General features: G+C 40.9%; 1 protein-coding gene and 1 pseudogene across 7 annotated transcripts in view; one reads left to right on the top strand and one right to left on the bottom strand.

Moving 5' to 3' along the window:
- Hecw1 (HECT, C2 and WW domain containing E3 ubiquitin protein ligase 1) overlaps nucleotides 1-19,388 on the top strand; it is a 279,382-nt gene that overhangs the window by 54,807 nt on the left and 205,187 nt on the right. The gene's annotated exons all lie outside the window — the stretch shown is intronic.
- LOC101843399 lies at nucleotides 11,884-12,642 on the bottom strand (annotated as a pseudogene).

Genomic DNA, 19,388 nt, shown 5'->3' with positions numbered 1-19,388 from the left:
AAAGATAGGGTGGGAAGATCCTGAAGTTATGAATGACTACAAGAAAGTAGTAGACACAACAGGATAGCTGCATATATGAACTCACGGTGGTTGTGACAGTATGCACAAGCCCTATGCAAATCCCATCAAGACCAAATCCCAGCTCAGAGAAGAGAAATAGACAGGAAGTCCCACTGCTAGCCAAGAATCTGCTGATAACTGCGAGATGGAAAATCAGTTTTGTTTAAGAGTACTGCCTCTGGTAAGTCAACTAGGTGGAGAGAGCAATACCGCAGAGGCAGGGACGGGGGCTGCATCCCTCACTAAGGGTGTACTTCCTTAGGTGAGATAAACCCTTTAGAATCCAAGGATTAAAAGTTCTCTGCCTCAGTCGGGTTCTTCTACACACCTCCATGCCAAGTTACAAGATCCCATTCCTTACCATTCAGTGCTTTAAGCACTGACTCTCTGAGGCTGGAGTTCAGATTTTCATTGTAATTCAGCCAATCTTATGATGGGGGCTTTAGGTTCTTTTTTTGAAACTTGAGTTCTATGGCTGCAAGAGAGTGATTCTTTAGAGCAGTGATTCTCAACCTTTCTAATGCTGCTCTTTAACACAGTTCCTCATGTTGTGGGGACTCCCAACCATAAAATTATTTCATCGCTACCTTATAACAGTAATATTCTACTGTTATGAATTGTAATGAAAATATCTGATATGCAAGGTATCTGATAGGCAACCCGCAGGTTGGGAGCCACTGCTTTAGATGATTTATGCACACCCGGAGCCAATATCAATGAGGTCATTCTTTTCCTTTGTCACTGTATCCTGAGATACTATGGTTTGCTTAGTTTATTCTTGAGCCCATTCTTTTACTTTTCAGTTTATCCTGAGATACTAAGAAGCAACTAACCAGTGTCATTATTTTCCTTATTTTCTACAAATTATCAATAGTTTTTCTGTATTATATTTCATGCTCTTTAATATAGGTGAATCAGGATCATCAGATTCATTTTTTCTAAATAAATCCATTAAATAATTCACACCATAGACTTTTCACACTCTCCATGCTTCTGGGAGAAACTTCAGCAGCTGTTGGTGTTGGTGAATTGGATAGCCTATTCCAGATACTTAAAAAAAAAAAATCATCTCTAGAACTACTCCCAGTAACACAACTCTGTATTAGTCAGAGTTCTCGAAAGGAACAGGATAAATGAGAGGATAGATAGATAGATAGATAGATAGATAGATAGATAGATAGATAGATAGACAGATAGATGATAGATTGACATTATTTATTATAGTAGCTAACAACCTGTGGTCTGAGTAGGCCAACAATGGCTGTCTCATGATGGGAAGGCCAAGAATCCAGCAGTTCCTCTGACTATGAGACTAGATATCTCAGCAGTCTCAATCTGTTGCTAGAATCCCAGAGAATTTCTAGAGAGCTACTGGTATTTGGTCTTTGAAATACCAAATAAGCAGGTTCTAACAGCTTCAAAGGAATGCCTCAGGAGCAGTATGGATGACTTTTCCAGCAAGAGCGAGGGCAAAAATGTGAAAGGTTCCTTCTTCCATGCCCTTTTATGTGGGTTGCCACCAAAAACTGGGACCCAGATTTAGGGTGGATATTCCCACTTCAAATAAACCAGTCAAGAAAATCCCTTATAGGCATGCTAAATGACTTGGGTTTTAGTTGATTACAAGAACATTCAAGTTAGCAACCAAGATTAGCTGTCATAACCCCCTTCAAGAGCACGTCCCCAGAAATCTAACTGCTTTTAGAGAGACCCAGTCCACTGACATTTCTAGTACCTTAAAAAGTCTTATCAATGAGGGACCAAGGCTTCATTCTGAGGGACATTTAGGTTTCAAACTCAAATACAGTTCTTCATATTACTTCTGTTTCTGTTCCAGGTCTTGGGCATCTGAAGTAGTGTGTTAGTTGTGTCTTTCTTTCCTTTTGCTCAAATTACCGTTTTTTCTTTCAGTGTAGGCATGCATAATGTCAGGACAAGATTAAATTGTAGGACGTCTGTTTTTAATGAGAGCTTCAGGTTCCATTCCTAGTCTTTTGAGAGTACACTGTTGTCTTTGTGAGCAGATGCTGACTAAGGGTCACTATACCCTTTTCTGGTTCTCTCTTCTGCTGCCTTCTGGTTTGACTCTCCAGGTCCAGTTGCTCTACCATGAATTAGCTCTAGTCATCCAAAAGTCACAGCTAAGAGCCCTTGGGAAGTTGGATTTGTAGCCATGAGGCCTGGCATCTCAAAGCAGTGATGTCCAAGAGGAAACAGGTGGGGCTAGTATCAAGGCAAAAGGAATTACTACAGGGACACCACAGGCCTTTGGAACTGGGTGGTGTGGACCTAGATGGCAGCATGGGAGAGAAAAGTCCCAGAGAAGCCAGGCGTGCCTAATGGCCTGGCAAAATGGAACCCAACAGGAGTCTAGCAGGCTTGGTGGCTCAGGAAAGGAGAGGCCCAAAAGAGTCAAGAAGTCTTTGGGATTGGAAGGAGCAGACCTACCAGGAGGCTTAGGAAAAGGGACGCCTAGGGGAGCCCACAGGACCAGGGAAGCTTTGGTGGTACAGAGAAGAGGAATCCCACAGGAGGCAGGTGGACCTGATAGCTTAGGGAAGAGGAGTGCACCCTGCCCCCCCCAAAGAAGAACTTTCACTTTAAAACACTCTGGATTTTTCTTTTATATGCATTAAAGTACAAAACCCAACACAGTACAGTTGCAGATTTGGAATTTTCCTGAAATGATAGGCAAATGATTTTGTGATTCATAGGTGAACATTTTTGCCATGTCAATAAAAATATTCTCAACTATTTATTACCCTAGAAAATAAGTAGAAGCCTTGAACCTTGAAAGGCTCAGTACTTCTTCCTCACACACCTGGGACTGAGTGACTCAGCTTATGAGAGAATGACTAAGCAGTCTTTGGAAGGCCTTATTTTTGGGTCCATGTATGGTGATGGTTTCAGAAGTTATTTTAGGAATACACCAATATTATGTACCTCACTGAAATTTTTGTTGTGTTCCCCTCTATCTAATGACCCAAATCTTGGAGTCTTGACATCAGAAAAAGCATGGGAAGAGTTAGTCCTTCATCACACTTTCAACATGTTACCCACAATCATCTTTCTTGTACTCCATTTTCCAGCCAGAGTAAGCCCCTTAGCATTTATAGATTTATACACTTTTTAAAAGGAGTACAGACTTAGGCAAGCCAGCACTCCAATCCTTACTCTGTTCCTTGTTTGCAATTTGTCTTTAGATAAGTGATTGAACCATTCTGAACTTTAATTTCTTTTTAAAATACATTTTATTTAAATTAGAAACAATCTTATCAATTCCAATTCCCTCTCCTTCCCATCCTCCCATGGCCCCCACAAACTGCCCCATCCCATCCCCATCCACTTCCCAGGGAGGATGAGGCCTTCCATGAGGGATCATCAAAATCTATCAAGTCATTTGGGCCCTTCCCTGTGTATTTAGGCTAAGACAGTATCCCTCCATGGAAAATGGGCTCCAGAAGTCGTTTTGTGCACTAGGGATACATCCTGGTTCCACTGCCAGAGGTCCCATAGACTACCCAGTCCTGAGCTTTAATTTCATCCAAAATGGCACAGCACCTAACTTCATAAAGGTTTGTGTGCATTAAATGAGTCATGATGAACTTAAAATGCATCCTAAGTTTTTTTTCTTTTTCTTTTTTTTTTACTTTGTAAAGAACTTATAGAATGTCAAGGACATTGTGTGCCCCCTGCAGCAGGGTTCCCCTCTCTCTCTTAAATTGCAAACCTACTTGTCTTCTTGCTATCTACTTCCCTGTGTGGTGCACACTCTCTTCTGAATACTGGTCTTTATCTGTCGATAATGTTTAGCTATGTTTTATGATGAAATTTTCTAGGGGATCCTGTTTTTTATCTTCTTTGCTCCTATGGATGGAGTTATCAAATTATTCCATAGACACAGAAACAGTTACTTTTAATGCCCTTCACAATAGAGGAGGATTTAGTGTGTGATTTTTTTTAAAATGTCACTTAGGAATGCAGTAGACTGAAGAAGGTACTCTATAAGATTAAACAAAATAAGAATGTAAGATTAAACAAAATAACAACAGTCCTCCTCGCAGTTTACTGTATGTGTGACAGCTGACATTTATTGACTTAACTGATGCTCAGTGAATTTCACTGTGTGATATGCTGCTTCACTTAGTTCTCACTCTAGACCTTGGATTCAGATTCTCTCTTTCTTTTCTGTCTTCTTTTCTCCTTATTTATGTATTTATTTTTATTTTTTGGTCTTTGTTTAGCTTTCTAAAAAAAGTCTACCCAAGGTTGTCTCTGATCTCCCTGTGTAGCTAAGGATGGCTTTGAACTTCCACTCCTCCTGCCTATCTTCCCAGTGCTGGAATTAGAGGCACATCCAGTTTACACAGGGCTAAATCCCTAGTCCATAGACTTGGATCCTATTGTCCTCATTTAAAGAAAGAAAACAAAGGCTACATGTGGCTGAAGTGCCACAGTTCTCTGTGCACAGCCCACAGGTGTTGAGCTTTGAACTGTGCCCTTGATGCGTCCTGTTCTTCCTATTCTGGCTTTCAAGCCTTAGAAATGTGTTTTTAAATGATCCCTTTCAAGGAGCCGCTTAATGAGATGGAGACGTCACTTGTAAAAGAAACATTTTCAAAACTCTTTCTGAAAATATCTTTCTTAGGAAGGTTGGAACCAGATTCAACTGCACAAAACCCCAAAAATAATGTCTAGAGAAAAAGTTTTGTAGACCATCAGCCACTTTTTCATCCCCCCTCTTTTTTTCCTGCTATGAGAAAACGTCAAAGTTGTTGACATTAGCTGGAGGGAGGGAGGGAGGGAGGGAAGGAAAGAGAGAAGAAAGGTCCTTGCTTTCCACGGGGAATTATAAAATGGAAAGTAGCCATCATAGGATGGGGGGGGGGGGGTGGAGTGACTGACTGCTATGCCCAAGGGCCCCAGCTGGAACGGAACTGTGCTTTTAGTGCAGAATCAAAGATGAGGCTGGAGGAACCACACTGAAATTGTGATCGAGTGCTCTTACTCTTCAATCTGAAGAACTAAGAGTTGACTTGTGTGGTGCTTTAATAGCACCATACTGTGTTTAAGAGCAAGGTGTGGCATTAAAATGAGCAATATGCACACTATGCATTTTATTGTTCTTAGGCCTTTACGTGGTTATGCTCATCCAAAAATAGGAAGGTCAGAGGTTGACTGAGGGATTTTTATATATGCAGGATTTTCTGCCCTGAAAGATCAAATAACTCCAAATGCAAATTTTCTACTTTCATTTTAAGAAATGGATGTGGTGGTTTAAGTGAGAAATGAACCCCCCCCCATAGGCTCTCTTTACTTCATGCCTACAGTTACTCTAGCTGCCTGCTTCCTGCTGTTACGCTGTCTGGCTACTATGTACTCTGAACTTCTGGAACCATAAGATAAGATAAACTCTTCTGTAAGTTGCCCTTTCATGGTATTCTATCATAGCAACTAAAAAGAAATTGTTACAAAGAATCTGATCATGTTGTTTTGTGTAGGAATGTAGAAGATTTCTGAACTTTGACCTAGAAACGCAGTTGGATGCTGTAAGCAGAACTTATAGGTCAATTCTAGTAGGAGCCTGGAAGACAGCTGTACCTAGAGAGCGATGTACACAGTTTAGGCCTAGCTCAAGAGATCTCAGAGAGAAAAAAACATGAGCATGTTGACTAGAGGCCATACCATTCTTGCTATATTTTGACAAAGAATCCAGCTTCTTTATGCCATTACTCGGCAAACATGCCTGAGGCTAAATTTAAAAGTAATGGGCAGAGGAAATTACTACTACTTAATGTTGGGTGTGTAGCATGATTGTTGTTAATAATGCTTATCATTTCTCATTTAAACCACCACAATTTGGTTTCTTAAAATGAAAGCAAAAACTTTGCGTTTGGATTTATTTGAGCTCTCAGAAAAAAAAAAAACAGACACTTATCTTTTTGTTCTTGTCCACACAAGATAAAATAATCAGATATTTCCAGTATCCTTAGAACTGACTCTCTTGAGGTATCTAAAGGAAAAGAATTCCTACAGCTGTAGGAGCCACTACTCATTCCCCTACCCCTCCTGTGGTTAGGTTTCACTTAGATTTTACGTATGATGTTCCAAAGTTTGAGAACATTACTATATGTAGCATAACTTGGTTTATGTTATTGTATGAGCCTGCAGAATATCAAGGCTTGCTCATGGTGACTCTCGCTGCACAGTGGCTTCTGGCACAGGATTGATACTGCACTACTCTAGCTTCTGTCCTTTGAATGGTGAGAGACTGTGTGAAAGACTTGTTGGTTATGCATGTTTGGCCCTACCTATATGTACTTATATTGAATATTTTTGCATATCTTCATTGTACACTCTGCAACTTAAGCTATAAGTCATAGAGATTTTCCTAGCTCACAGCCTTCCAAGAGTACCTACACAAGTAGTCCACCAGCACGGAAACAATACTATTATGACATGGAAGCTCTCACTACGTCTTTACTTAAATTAGTTCCTCAGCTAATACTGGGTGTCTGCTAGGCTCAGTGCCTTGTGAGAACAGGTGCTGATTGGTGAGAATGAAGAGGCAAAAAGTAGCCGTTTGTTCAAGTGCTCACTTCTTTTTAAAATAAATTCTCGGAGAATTCTATAAAATGAGTCTGACCACATTTACCTCTTCCCCCATCCCCAACAAACTTTGTGTCCTCTTTTTGTTTTTCACTCATCAAGTTCAATTACTTGCTGCCTATATATTCATAGATATGTGGACTTCCATTAGAGCATGGTCAACTTACCAGGCAGCTACACTCTCAAAGAAAACTGACTCAGTTTTCTTGTCTAAAGGTGGGACTTCATGTCCACCTCCCCTTCCCAAGATGGTATTTGGTCTGATTTGAGCTTTCATGGGACTTGTACATGGTGTCATGGTTGCCTTGAGTTCATGTATATAGCTTCCAGATAGTCTGGAGCACACTGTTTTCATGTATTTATTCACCACCTCAGGCTCTCATAGTATTTTCACCCCCTCTTCTCCATTGACCTGTGAGCTATGAGAGGAGGGAGTTCAGTATAAATGCTCCATTTAGGAATGAGCATTCTGCAGTAATCTCATTCTCAGTACCTTGGTTATTTGTGGATCTCTGTGTTAATGACTGTCTACTCAGAAGCTTTTCTGATGTAGCTTGAGAAAGTAATTAATCTATACATATACCAGTAAGCTATAAGGAATTGATTTAATAACATGTTCATTTATCAGAATAATAGTAGTAGGCTCTCCCTATGGCCTGTGACCTGCTAGCCACATAGCCTTCACCCAACAATGGTGCCATGTGTGGGTTTTATCTTGTGGGATGGGGCTTAATTTCAAGCAGAAAATTGTCTATTATCCATGCCACTTTTGCACCAGAAGGGCATGTCTTGTCATACTAGTCATTATTTTACCTTTCAGTGTCCCCAATTGTGTAACATTAACGATTACTTTCTTACTCTGATAGACTATATAGCTATCTAGTATAGATGAAGCTTCCAGGTCAGTAACTGCAAAAACTATTATCTTTGTTGACTTAAATATTGATGTTTTGTAATAAAATTTCTGTTTTTGTTTTTGTTTGTTTGTTTTGAGAAATAGTCTCCCTGTATAGTCCAGGCTGACTCCACCTTGTGGTCCTCCTGTTTCAGCATCTCTAGTACTAGGATTATAGATTTGTACTACCACAGCCAGCTATAATAAATTTTTAATTAAAAAGAAACCTAACAGAATTAAATAATTTAATTTCTGCCCACATCATCAGTTTATAAAACATATGTAAAACTTTTCTTTGACAGTTGGAGATTTCTACTATTCTTTTTCTTTAGGACTTACATTCCCAGTTTGTCAACCCCACTTATCTTATGCTAATATAACAGATATATGTGCTCAGACATCTTATTATTCTCTATGTCATACTTCTCTGTATCAAAAATTGTCTTAAGTATTGTATTTTAATATTAAAACCTTTTAGCTATTACAAGATATGTGATGTTACATGGAGTAGGTCTAGCCATTATGAGGTTTTGCTAAATATTTATATTTAGATGTATATTGATGCAAAAAGCATAAATTGTGTTACAAGTTGATTCTTTCTTATCCACAAAATTTTATTGTAAAGTTGTAATGACAAATGAAATTCTGTTTAGTAAAAATGTCAGCTACAGGACATGACTGTACGTGCCTACAGTCCAGCTTTTGGGTTGCAGAGGCAGGGAGAGTCCTGAAAGTTTGAGACCAGAGTGCTGGTTGTGGCTATTTATCTCAGGAGTGAAAATTCCTTTCTTCTTGGAAGGCTATTATTAGATCCTTTACCTCTGTGTGATGGGTAATCTTGGATGTTAGCATGACACAGCCTCAATTGAGGAATCGCCTCCAGGCCGTTTTCTTGATCGCTGACTGATATAGGAAGACCCAGCCCACTGCAGTAAATACAACTAAACAAGTGGGCCTGGGCTATGCATGAAAGGTAACTGGTCACGAGACACGAAGCAAACCAGTAAGCAGCACTGCTCTGTGGTCTCTGCTTCAGCTCCTGCCTCCAGGTTGTTACTTCACTTCCTCCAATGATGGACTGTAAAGTAGAAGATGAAGCCAACCATTTTCCTCCCCAAACTGATTTCGATTAGTGTTTTATCACAGCAACAGTGACACAAGCTAGAATGCCCTACACCCAATAAATAAATGTGCTTTCTTTCTTCAATAGTGAGTATTAAAGCAGCCAGTTCTAATCCACCTCTGTAAGAGAAACAAACTTCCTTATGAGAGGACATAGTTTACAAACTGGAACTGTAGACTTCCAAGTCAGGTTCTTAACTCACTTCCTCAAGGGAACTAGGAAACAAGAGAACTATCTCCATGCATTTCAGATCCCTGATCTTTCTTGATGACTCTTCTGGTTGTAGATTTACATCTGGAGGAGGCCGGGGGAAGGATTTGCGTTTCCCAAGTTTCCAAAATGAATGTTCTGAGAAAACTGTGCTCAGGAGCGTGTCATCTGGTGTCTTCTGGAACAAACAATGAATCCTTTTGGTGGCCTTGCGTGTTCTCAGGCAGGCTTCTAAAGGGCCTGGAGTCAATCCTGGTGCTTGTTGAAGTTTTAGTGGAACAGAGTGGGGATAATTTGTGCTGCACTTACAGTTCTACAGCAAGCTTGAGGTTTAGTGAAGAAGAGACACTCAAATCTGACAGGAATTGGTCAAGCAGGGGAGTTTTAGTCACTACGCAGACAATGTACATAAGCAAAGCCCATTGCATCACTGTGAAGAATGGGTGCCGCACAGTCTAGGTGCTGTTTACCTCATATTCTGCATAAGGTCAACGCTGAGTTGTGTGGTGTGCAATAATCCGCATGACTACATGCAATAGCGCTGTGATCACAGCTGATCAATCACAGCTGCTTCAGATGACTGGAACAAAGCCAGTCACATCTTCTCAGCTCCATTTTTGGTCAGTGGGACAAGTCCTTTCTACATTATCCCCACCCAAGATACATGACTTGTACATGACCTCACTGTGACCTATGATAGAGCTATTTTAAATACCTAAGACTGTTGGACAGCTTGTGATCATAACACATTGTACAAGAGAGTCTGTATGCCAAGCATAACTCAACTCACTCCAGGGAGAGTGCTTGCTTACTCTTTCTAACCATTATGCTTGGTCTACCCTGCCCCATCTTTTTCTTAGAGACCACAACACTCTAAAGCTGGCATTGCCTAGCATTTAAGGCCATGACTCCCTCTTGTCAGTCTTTATTTCTTCTTGCAGCAGATTACAAGAAAATACATCCTTTGGAACTAGAGAGCAAGTTATTCCCCTTCCCCTGGGAAACATATGGTATAAAACTTCTAGTAAGATTCTGCTGTGGGCATTTCAGGAGGGTGTTTTAAAGGGTCTGATATTTTACTTCAGTGGAATCTGGGGCAGATAGTGGTTGATCTTCAGTGAAGATCCGTAATTCAAGGCTTGGTAGGGAAGATAGAGAAAACATTACGGAAGGAAGTGTTGGGAGAACAACAACCTCCACCATCTCACATTTTGGAGTTTTTTTTTTTTTTTTTTACTCCTCCTTCTTCCATTGGGCCAGCCACATTTCCTTTCTCGCCTCCTGATTTGAACATAATGTGTTTTCATCCAGTTGATTAAGAGGCACAGTCAATTTTGCAAACACTGGAGCTCATTAATCTCTGTATTGTCCTCTAACAACACAAGGGCTTTGCAATGTTGTCTCCCCTCTCTGCCTCCCACATTTGGACTTCCTTTACTTCCTCTCTTCAGTACACTTCCTAATCTCATCATTTATCATTATTTTTGTCAGTTCATATTAAAAATAATAAAAGCACTGACTAGTTCCTCTGCTTCGCGTGACTTCTTAAATCCAACGTACTTCTAGATTCAATATTCTCTGGCTAAAAATAATTTTTAAGTTAACTAAGAGTAGGAAAATTCTGTTTTTGTTATACCTGAGTCAACCCTTACTGTTGAATTACAGGTTTGCTAAATACATAATTCTAGACTAGCTGTGGTATTTTCCCTTTGACTACATCATTGCATTATTTTCTGAAGTGTTTTGCTGCTATGTAGAAAATGTGCTTCTTATTGCTATCACATTGTACTGTCCAGAGAGACCATTTCATTTGTCTCTTCTGAGCCTCATGGGGTTCACTAGTCCATGTCAAATATGTTGATTTTCAGCTGGCTCTGTTCCTTTCTTCTCTGTGTGGTATGAATTAGCACCCTTTCTTGGGTCCTGGGACACCTTCTCTGAGGCAATTCCCAGGATTCTTGGCCTTCTTAGAGCTCCTGCTTCTGTGATCGATAGGCAGCATTCTCTCTAAATGATCAAGTCAACCTTCCAATGCTTCTAACTTGCCATGGGGAACCTGGGGTCTAGATTCATCTCCCTTCAAGAGGAGCCCTTGATGTGAAGCTATGTTCAATTCTGACATGCTTGGACTTACCTTTGGCTTCACTTTTATCCAAGTTGCTTCAGATTTTAACTGTTCTACGTTCATGGAATGTCTGCAGGTATTATTTCTTTAGTTTTTGTATGACTTTGCATCCAGTGTGACTGAGTTAGCAGTGGGAAGAAAGTGGGAAAATTCTGTTCAGCTTAACTTCCCTATCTGTATGAGGTTCTAGATAGTTTCATGAAAGTGGTTCAGTAGTGCCCACCCATCCTCCCGAATCATCCTGCCTGCAATACACCATGACAGACTCAGAGATGGCGTCTGGTTTACAGGCTGAAACTGCCCTGTCACTGCTGTTAGTTTAGAAGCAGAGTGCTCTTCACAGCCAGGTGTCCTTAGACACAGATGGGCTGTGATGGTCTCCCATGGTGAGAGGCATCATCCTGCTTCCTGGGTGGCACGTTCTGAGTCTAGTTCTTTCAAGCATCGGAACCATTTCTTTCTCAGGACTCTCTGAAGAATTTTATTATCTCCTTAGTCAAGCACTGTAATATCTGTGAGTGTACCCCCTCCCTCCCACCCTCTCTCCTTCTTCACCCCCTTAGCAGATTAGAATTAGCAAGAAGCCAGCTTTCTGTTTTCTTTTTCTGTATTGAGAAGAGTTTATAAATGATTCATATCCAGTTATTTTTTTCATTGTCAGTTCTTCAGATAATTAATTGAACAAGTATAAGTTATCATCTGTTTGCTGTGGGAATCTAAATGAAAAATAAATAAAAAAACATTTGTGGTTTAATGAACACTCAACAAAGCATTTTTCTGAGGTCTAAGAATAGTTTGTTTGCTTTTATCACACCATGGATCTGTGAAGGTGTGAACCAGCAAACTTGAGTTTCGATTACATTAGACATATTTTTTGATCTCATCATACAGTACCAAATACAAAAACACCACCCATGCCTCTCAATACATTGGACCAGGCACTTTTGGAGAAAGCTTTGGCTCTTTCTTCTTTTGCATTCTTCCTCCAGCAGTCAAGTGTCTCCGTATACATAATATCAGCCCCCTTAGACCCATACTGTATCACCACCACCCTGAGAGGAATAATATCACAGTGATAGGACACCAGCCCTGCAACTGACGTCAAGCTCTGGGCAATCACCCAACTCACAACAGTGTGTATATTCTTGGGGTCTGGCAGCATCCCCGTGGTAGTAGTGTCATAGACTCCAAAGTAGGAGCTATGTAAATGATCTCTGGGATAGGGACACTAAAATCCTAGTAGAAACCCTTCAGGCCCTCAGACTTGAAATCTTGGTGAGACAGTCGCCCAGCCCATTGAATTCACGTGGAGAAGATCCTTTGTCCAAAGTAGGCAGCCAATCTGGTCCTAGAAAAGTCCAGTGGGCAGGCAGCGCAGGGGGAGGTGGCCCCAGCTGCCCCACGGGAAGCCAGGATATGCCTATCCAGGCTCCACAGGACGATCTGCTTGCATTTGTGCTTAAAGGCGAAGTTGAGAGCTTGGATGGGGAAGCACCCGATCTCATTGGCTAAGTTACCCCTCCAGAAGGAGAGAAAGAAAGACTGCTGCTTGGGGATTTTTCACAAATAATCAAGGATGCCTTTGTAGTGTTTCCTTGAACTGGTCTGTTTGGCTGGCATTCTTTCTGTACCAGCAACAACAGTTTGACCCCCTGGGACAGCAAGCCTTGCCACCTGCCAAGAAGTCCTTAGGGAAGCACAAAGCCTGACCACACCCCCATTCCATGCTAACAGCTTGTAGCAACAGCTCCCTTACCCTGCCTACACCCAGGCAGGCACTGCCACACTGTCTGTCTTTGTGGGACACAAATGATCCCGGTCTCCTTTTGACTTATTTTGTTTTGTTTTTTGAAGCATATACCACAATGTTGTCAGGGATAACCTTGAACTTGCGGTTCTCCGCTTCTGAGTGGTGGATCTACCGGTTTATGTTCTTTTTCTTGTTTATTTATTTATTTTATATGTGAGTTTCTGCGTGCATGCGTGTGTACTGTGTGCATGCCTAGTGTCTGCTGAGGCCAGAATAGGGCACCAGGTCCCTTGGAACTGGAGTTTTAAGGCTCCCAATGTGGGTGATAGAATTCGAACATCTCCAGCCCCTTCTTAGTGTATTTTAATCTGTGAATAAAAATGTTAGGGTTAGAGGATTAGTTTTTTAGCCAAGATGCAAGTGGATAGGACTTAAAGAAGATGTAGAAGAGAGAATCCAGATGTCTTTCCACTGTCAACTGAAAAAGGAAGATCAGAAGTTACTTGAGAAAGGAGGGGACATGTGTGGATGCTGGCAGGAAGGAACAGAAGTAAAACAAGAGGTTGGGAGTTGTCTCAGAGTGAAGAGATAATCAATAAAGTTGTAGAGAGGGCAAGGAACCTGTGTTTGACATAGGTGATCTGACATACACAGCTCTGCTAGTCTCTCTTTAAATTGGCTCCATCAGGAGAGAATTTTAATGCATAGAACTATGACTCTCTAAAACATTCGATTTGGCTCAAAAGGATGGATAGAGTTGCACATGATTTGAAGTTACTCTCTTCTTGGCCTTTCACTTTGTGGCACTGGCAGCTTCCTCATCGACCTGGGGTGAGACACTGTGACCTGTGTGGGCTGTCTTCCTCCACCAAGGGCCATTGCAGCCTGCCACACTGACTGTACCAGACCTTGGTAGCCATTGAATTTTTCACCTAGAAAAGTTTTATAGAAATTGGTATGTCTGTTGTCACCGACCAAAAAGAAGTTATAGAATGGGTAAGTGAGAAGGCAAGTTAAGATGGAATAAGAATAGGACAATTTTCAGAAAATGAGACTGTGGTGGGTGTGAGTCTGGGAGAATATTAGACAATTCAAGTTACTGGGAGATAATTTTGTGCATACTAATAAGGGAAAGCTAGTGGAGAAGTTTGGAAAGGTTAAGTAGAAGGTGTGTGTGTGTGTGTGTGTGTGTGTGTGTGTGTGTGTGTGTGTGTGTGTGTACATTCAGCAATTGCCTGAATATCAAGATGAAAATTCCAGCCTTTACAATTTTCTAGGTGTCAGACATTTTCCAATTAATTTAAGCAGCTTCCATCATTTCATTAGAATGCTATCGTTTTCTTCTTTTACTGAATGAACTAACTCTGCAAATGTTTATTTGTAATTGTTCTATACCTGGAAACAGGCAAGTGCTGGTGATATAAAACTAGTACTGATTCTTTGTTTCTCAAAGAACACACAATCTCACAGAACAGTATTCCTCCCAGGGTGACATGACTTCCTTGGAAGAAAAGAAGGCTTTTGTATTAGTTACTTTGTTGTTGCTGTGATAAAACACCTTGAGCAAGGTATCTTTTAGAAGGAGGAGCTTGTTTGGGCCTATGATTCCAGAGGAATGTGAGTCTATCTTGGTAGGGAGGCGGGGCAGAAAGGGGCAGGCATGGCTGCTGGAACAGGAAGCTAAGAGCTCACAACCTCAGAGGGAAAGAGAACTAACAGGAAGTGGCAAGAGGCTTTTATCTCTGCAAGCCTACCTCCAATGACATCCTTCCTCCATGAAGGCTGCATCTCCTATCCCTCCACAACAGCACCATCAACTAGGCACAGCTGTTAAATAACCGAACCTATAAGGGACTTCTCATACAAACCACTACACCTTTCTGAAGGATATCCAAACATGGATGTATTAGGTGAATTCTGTTTCAAACTCTCAACTTCTGTTTATTCCTTTCTAAAACTGATCTGATCATTTGTTTTCGCTCTTCTTAAAATGGATACAGTCCTAAAATTTGAACCCACTGAGTTATGCACAGATATTCAACAAAGAGAGAATCTTCTTCAAATATAACTGTTCCGATTATCACAAATATTTGCAATGACCCCACTGTCCGTACTTTGCACACCTTGGAGAGATGAGGCATGGTGTTCAAAAGGGGATGCTGTGGTATATATGTCTGGATGCTTTAAAATAGATTGGTTTTCATTAACTCTTACTAGGTTATATATTATTAATTTTGCATAAATCTCCATTCTTTACCTGCTATTTCTAGTCGTATTTATGGTCTTTCATACATTCATTAACATATTTATTTATGCTTAAATTGAAACCAGGGATTTTTTTCTGACACACAAAAAAATCTGATTAAACTAATTGCTTTGATAAGTTGAGTCTACTGTTCTTGGTATATATTTTCTGTAAACAGAAAATGATGAACACTGTAGCTCCAAAATTGTTAAAAATATACTTGGGGTTAGTTAACATTAAATCTGGTCACTAAAATGTTATATGGGAAAAGTGAATGAAGGCAGAAATAGATCAGCATTCTCCCTTTTCAAGAATTTATCAATGCACAGGCTTAATTATTTAAACACAGAAGCCCTGACAAAGCATGAGGAGTCTTTCCTGTGAAAAGTGAATAATTCCAGAACCAGGTTCTCTGAGTGATGGATAAAGTTGCTTCAGAGCCATAGGCTATCCAATGAAAATCCCTTTGGGAAATGTAGTTCCTGCTGCCCTGGGAATGGAGGAGAGGCACGTAGGCTGAGAACCCTAGTAGGGGTTGAGAAAGTGAGGAGGAACAGGCAGGTGAGGAGGAACAGGCTGGCAGAAGTGGTTCTATGACCTCAGAGCTTCCAGGTGGCAGACGTATCTGTTATAGCCTAGTGACAGTTGCTTTGTCCAGTTCAGAGTGTGTGGAGCAGCTATGTTTTCTTCTGGATGGTAAGGGAGGATCAGCTTGTACATGTGATAGCAAAAGACTGCACAACTCCCAGCAGTGCAGCGATGGGGCAACACACACAGAGAACCCAGATGGATACTGCACATGAGAAACAGTAACTAGAACATCTTTGTTTGGAGAAATGGCCAGTTTCCTCACAGGGAACAGTTCCAGGTCACCTTTCCCTGTTTCTGTCATAGCACAAAGTAAATCCAGTGACCAGACTGTGTAGACCAGTTCTGGGCCATACAGCAATGCATGGAGGAAAACCTGGACCTCTAATTCTGTCATCATGAGGTGAAGCAGCAGGCTGGATGGGAGAAGCAGTTCCCCTAGACCTCTGCAGCAAAGGGTGGGGCCAACCTTGTGAAGGTCACAGGCCTAGCTGTAGCTGTGCACTTCTGAGTGACAGGACCATGTCACAATGCTTTTTAATCACCATCCTCCATGAAATTGTCTCTCCCTCTGTTGTACACTGTAATCTGCAAAAGAATTTATTTTGATGACCAGGGTTCTGTCTTGGATGCTTACCATATATACCTTTTGTAAAAAGTGCATGCATGAGAGGAAAAATACACAAGTATGTATATCAGCTTTATATGTCTTTCTCTCACACAGAGAAACATAGAAACAAAACTCAACTAGCAAAAAGTTTACATTTCAAAAATCTATGTTATAAAATTAGGAAGTTCATTCTAATATTCTTATAACTTTCTGTAAATCGAAATTTATGTAGAATTAAAAAACATCTCTGTAAGTCTGAAAGGATGCAGAATTTTTTAAATTATATGTATTTATTTTCTCTTGTTTTCTCTCTATGCTACTACTATGTCTGTCTGTCTGCCTCTCTGTCTCTGTCTCTGTCTCTCTCTCTCTCCTCTCTTCATGTGTGTGTGTGTGTGTGTGTGTATGTGTGTGTGTGTGTGTGTGCGCACGTGCGCATGTGAGCACGCGCGCCACAAAGCTCATATGGAGACCAGAAGATGAGTTTTTGGAGTCAGTTTCTCTTTCTGCCATGTGGTTTCTAGAGATTAAAATCAGTCTATCAGGGTTGACAGTAGTTCCTTTTATTCGTTGAGCCATATCATAGGTCCCAGAAGTGTTTTTGTTGTTGTTATTGTTGTCATTTTTTAAGAAAGCAGAAAAGGATTGGTTGGCCTTAGTCTCCTGACACTCTCATGACTATTTCATATATTTCTCACTTGCAGTTGCCAAAAACATTATGGAGAACAAGCATTTGTAATTCTCATTTAAAGTAAGAAACCATAAATTGCTTAGTGCCTTAGAGGCAGGAAGTGGTAGAATGAGATTTGAACTCTCTCCCGATGGTTCTTCTATTTCACATCATGGCAAGCATCCCTTTGGTACTTCCCTTTTCTGTCATGTGCAGTATCCCTGTGGCCCTTCTCTTGCAAGCATCCCTGTGGTCCTTGCATATGGCACAGGTTCTCTGGTTAGAGTACACCAGGTATGTTATCTCACTTGGCTCAGTATGCCATTATTAAAGTCATATTTTTGTCCTCCAACTATTAGATTCCAGTTAAGGAAAATGAAGCAGTAGCCTATTCTGTTAGATCTATAAATATGAGAACCTTTAAGTTCTCTGTCTTAACGTGAGCAATAGTTTCTCCCTCATCTCATTTTGTCATGAAAAACAGTGGAGGAAGACAAGATGAGGGCCTCTCTCAGTTATTCTTCCTTCCACTCCCTCTTCAGATGCTATGATGTGAAAAATTCTTATTCTAGAATACATATGCTCTCCAGTGTAAGTTGGTTAGACTCTAGCATTATGCTTGTGTTTATGTCTATCAAGGATGTTACTGCTTACCATACAAGAGACAGAAACGATCCAAGAATGTAGACTCAAAGAGAAGATGCAGTCTTCAGAAGGTGTTTGATCCTTATACCTTCCCTGGTTTCTATGCTTTGAGATAACAACCAATGGAGGATGCAGGGATTCGGCTATGAGCCCCTGACAGTATCAGTGGAGGTGTAGAGTCCAGTTTCTTCTGAGTCCTTGTGGGGAAAAGGAGATGGGGAGGTAAACAAAAAGCATGCTAATGTGACACCTCCTGAAATTAAATCTGAGACCTGGCAGTGACCAGGCAAAACTATTTGTAAAGAAAGAGTTGGAAATTTCAGTGAGAGGAATCAGTAAATACTAAAGTAAAAAGGAGAGGGCTCTGTTAATGGACTTGGTTTGAATGGGTTACTTGGAGGGAGGAGAAAAAGGAGGCCTTGGCAATCTATGGGGCTTGGGATGGTAGATCAGTATTTATCCCTGACATACAAATGGACTTTGAGATCCCATTCCACATTAAGAGATTATTTCTTAACCTGGACACATTGGTAAGGGCCTAGCCCCTGCACTGGATGATATGACAGACCTCATCCTCCCTGGGGGACAGAGTTGGGACTGGGTGGGGGGTTGGGGGTTTGGGGTTTGGGGGACTGGTGGGGGGGAGGAGGGGAAGGTGAGGGAACTGAGATTGACATGTGAAGCAAGCTTGTTTCTAATAAAAAAAGGAGGCCTCTCAGTGCTATTTTTAAGTCTATAATTGTGCCCAAATTACCCCTCACTCATGAAATTTCTCCTTCAGAGTTAGTCTGTTTAGGGGCCCACTATGTACATGTTAGTAAAACAACAATCAGGACATGACACCTTGTCCTGTGCTGTGAAGGTGGGTATAGAACTGTTAGTTTGACGTGCTGGTGATGCTTTGAAACCAACATCTATGCAGTTTCCTTGGTTACCACACTAAAAACTATTTTCACTCACATTACATTTTGGCTGTGGGTTGGCTGCAACTGTTTTGCACAAAAGTGCCATCTACACTGCGTGGCTTCCCAGGAAGGGACCAGAGCAAGAAAAACTGTGTCAACTCATGATACCATGTAACTTCTTGCTTAAAGGTGGATATCATATTTAATTTTCCAAATCCTAATACATATTTCATGGCTGAGTCCACAGTTCATAGGTGGGAACATATTCTCTCTCCATAAACATCGTGAGAAAGATGTGGCAATGGGCAGAGAGAGCACTGAATGCTAGATGGGGCGCCCAGTGCACTAGATTTCACAGCCAACCAGCCTTTTTCAAATTTATGCTTTTAAAACTTTTTTGAGAATTTCATACATACATACATGAGTTCTATATTGACATAATTTTCATTGCTTTCTTTGCCCCTTTTAACTCCTCTCATGCCCCCTCCCTCTCAAATTCATGACTATTTCTCCTCAATTATCTTACACATATATGCATATGCATATATACACATATATACATATTATACTGAGCCCTTTTAGTGTTCTACATATGTGCATATGTTTAGATGGACACTTATATCTCCTTACGTACATACATACATACTTATATTTACTCCAATAGAGAACATGAGGTTACTGGATCAGTGTACAGACATTGCAGTGACAATTATCACCACTTCCCCATTATACATGAAGTGAGAGAGCCACATTACTTTTTGTGCAACTGAGAAGAAACCCCAAGGTTATCACTGCCGTGTAAAAGCTGCTGGTTTCCTCCTATCTGGGATTCAGAATAGCCCTCTATTGTGAGAGGAAAGAAAAGAAAAAACCCTGAACTGACCATGTCCATAAGTTTATTTCCTGCCAGAGTCTCTGTCTTCTGAATGGCGCCTCTGCTCAGAAACTGCCCA

The sequence above is a fragment of the Mesocricetus auratus genome, unplaced genomic scaffold, assembly GCF_017639785.1.
Source record: "Mesocricetus auratus isolate SY011 unplaced genomic scaffold, BCM_Maur_2.0 Super-Scaffold_100013, whole genome shotgun sequence".
NCBI lineage: Eukaryota > Metazoa > Chordata > Mammalia > Rodentia > Cricetidae > Mesocricetus > Mesocricetus auratus.
The sequence above is the reverse complement of the archived record's forward strand: the minus strand, read 5'-3'. Positions and strand labels throughout refer to the sequence as shown.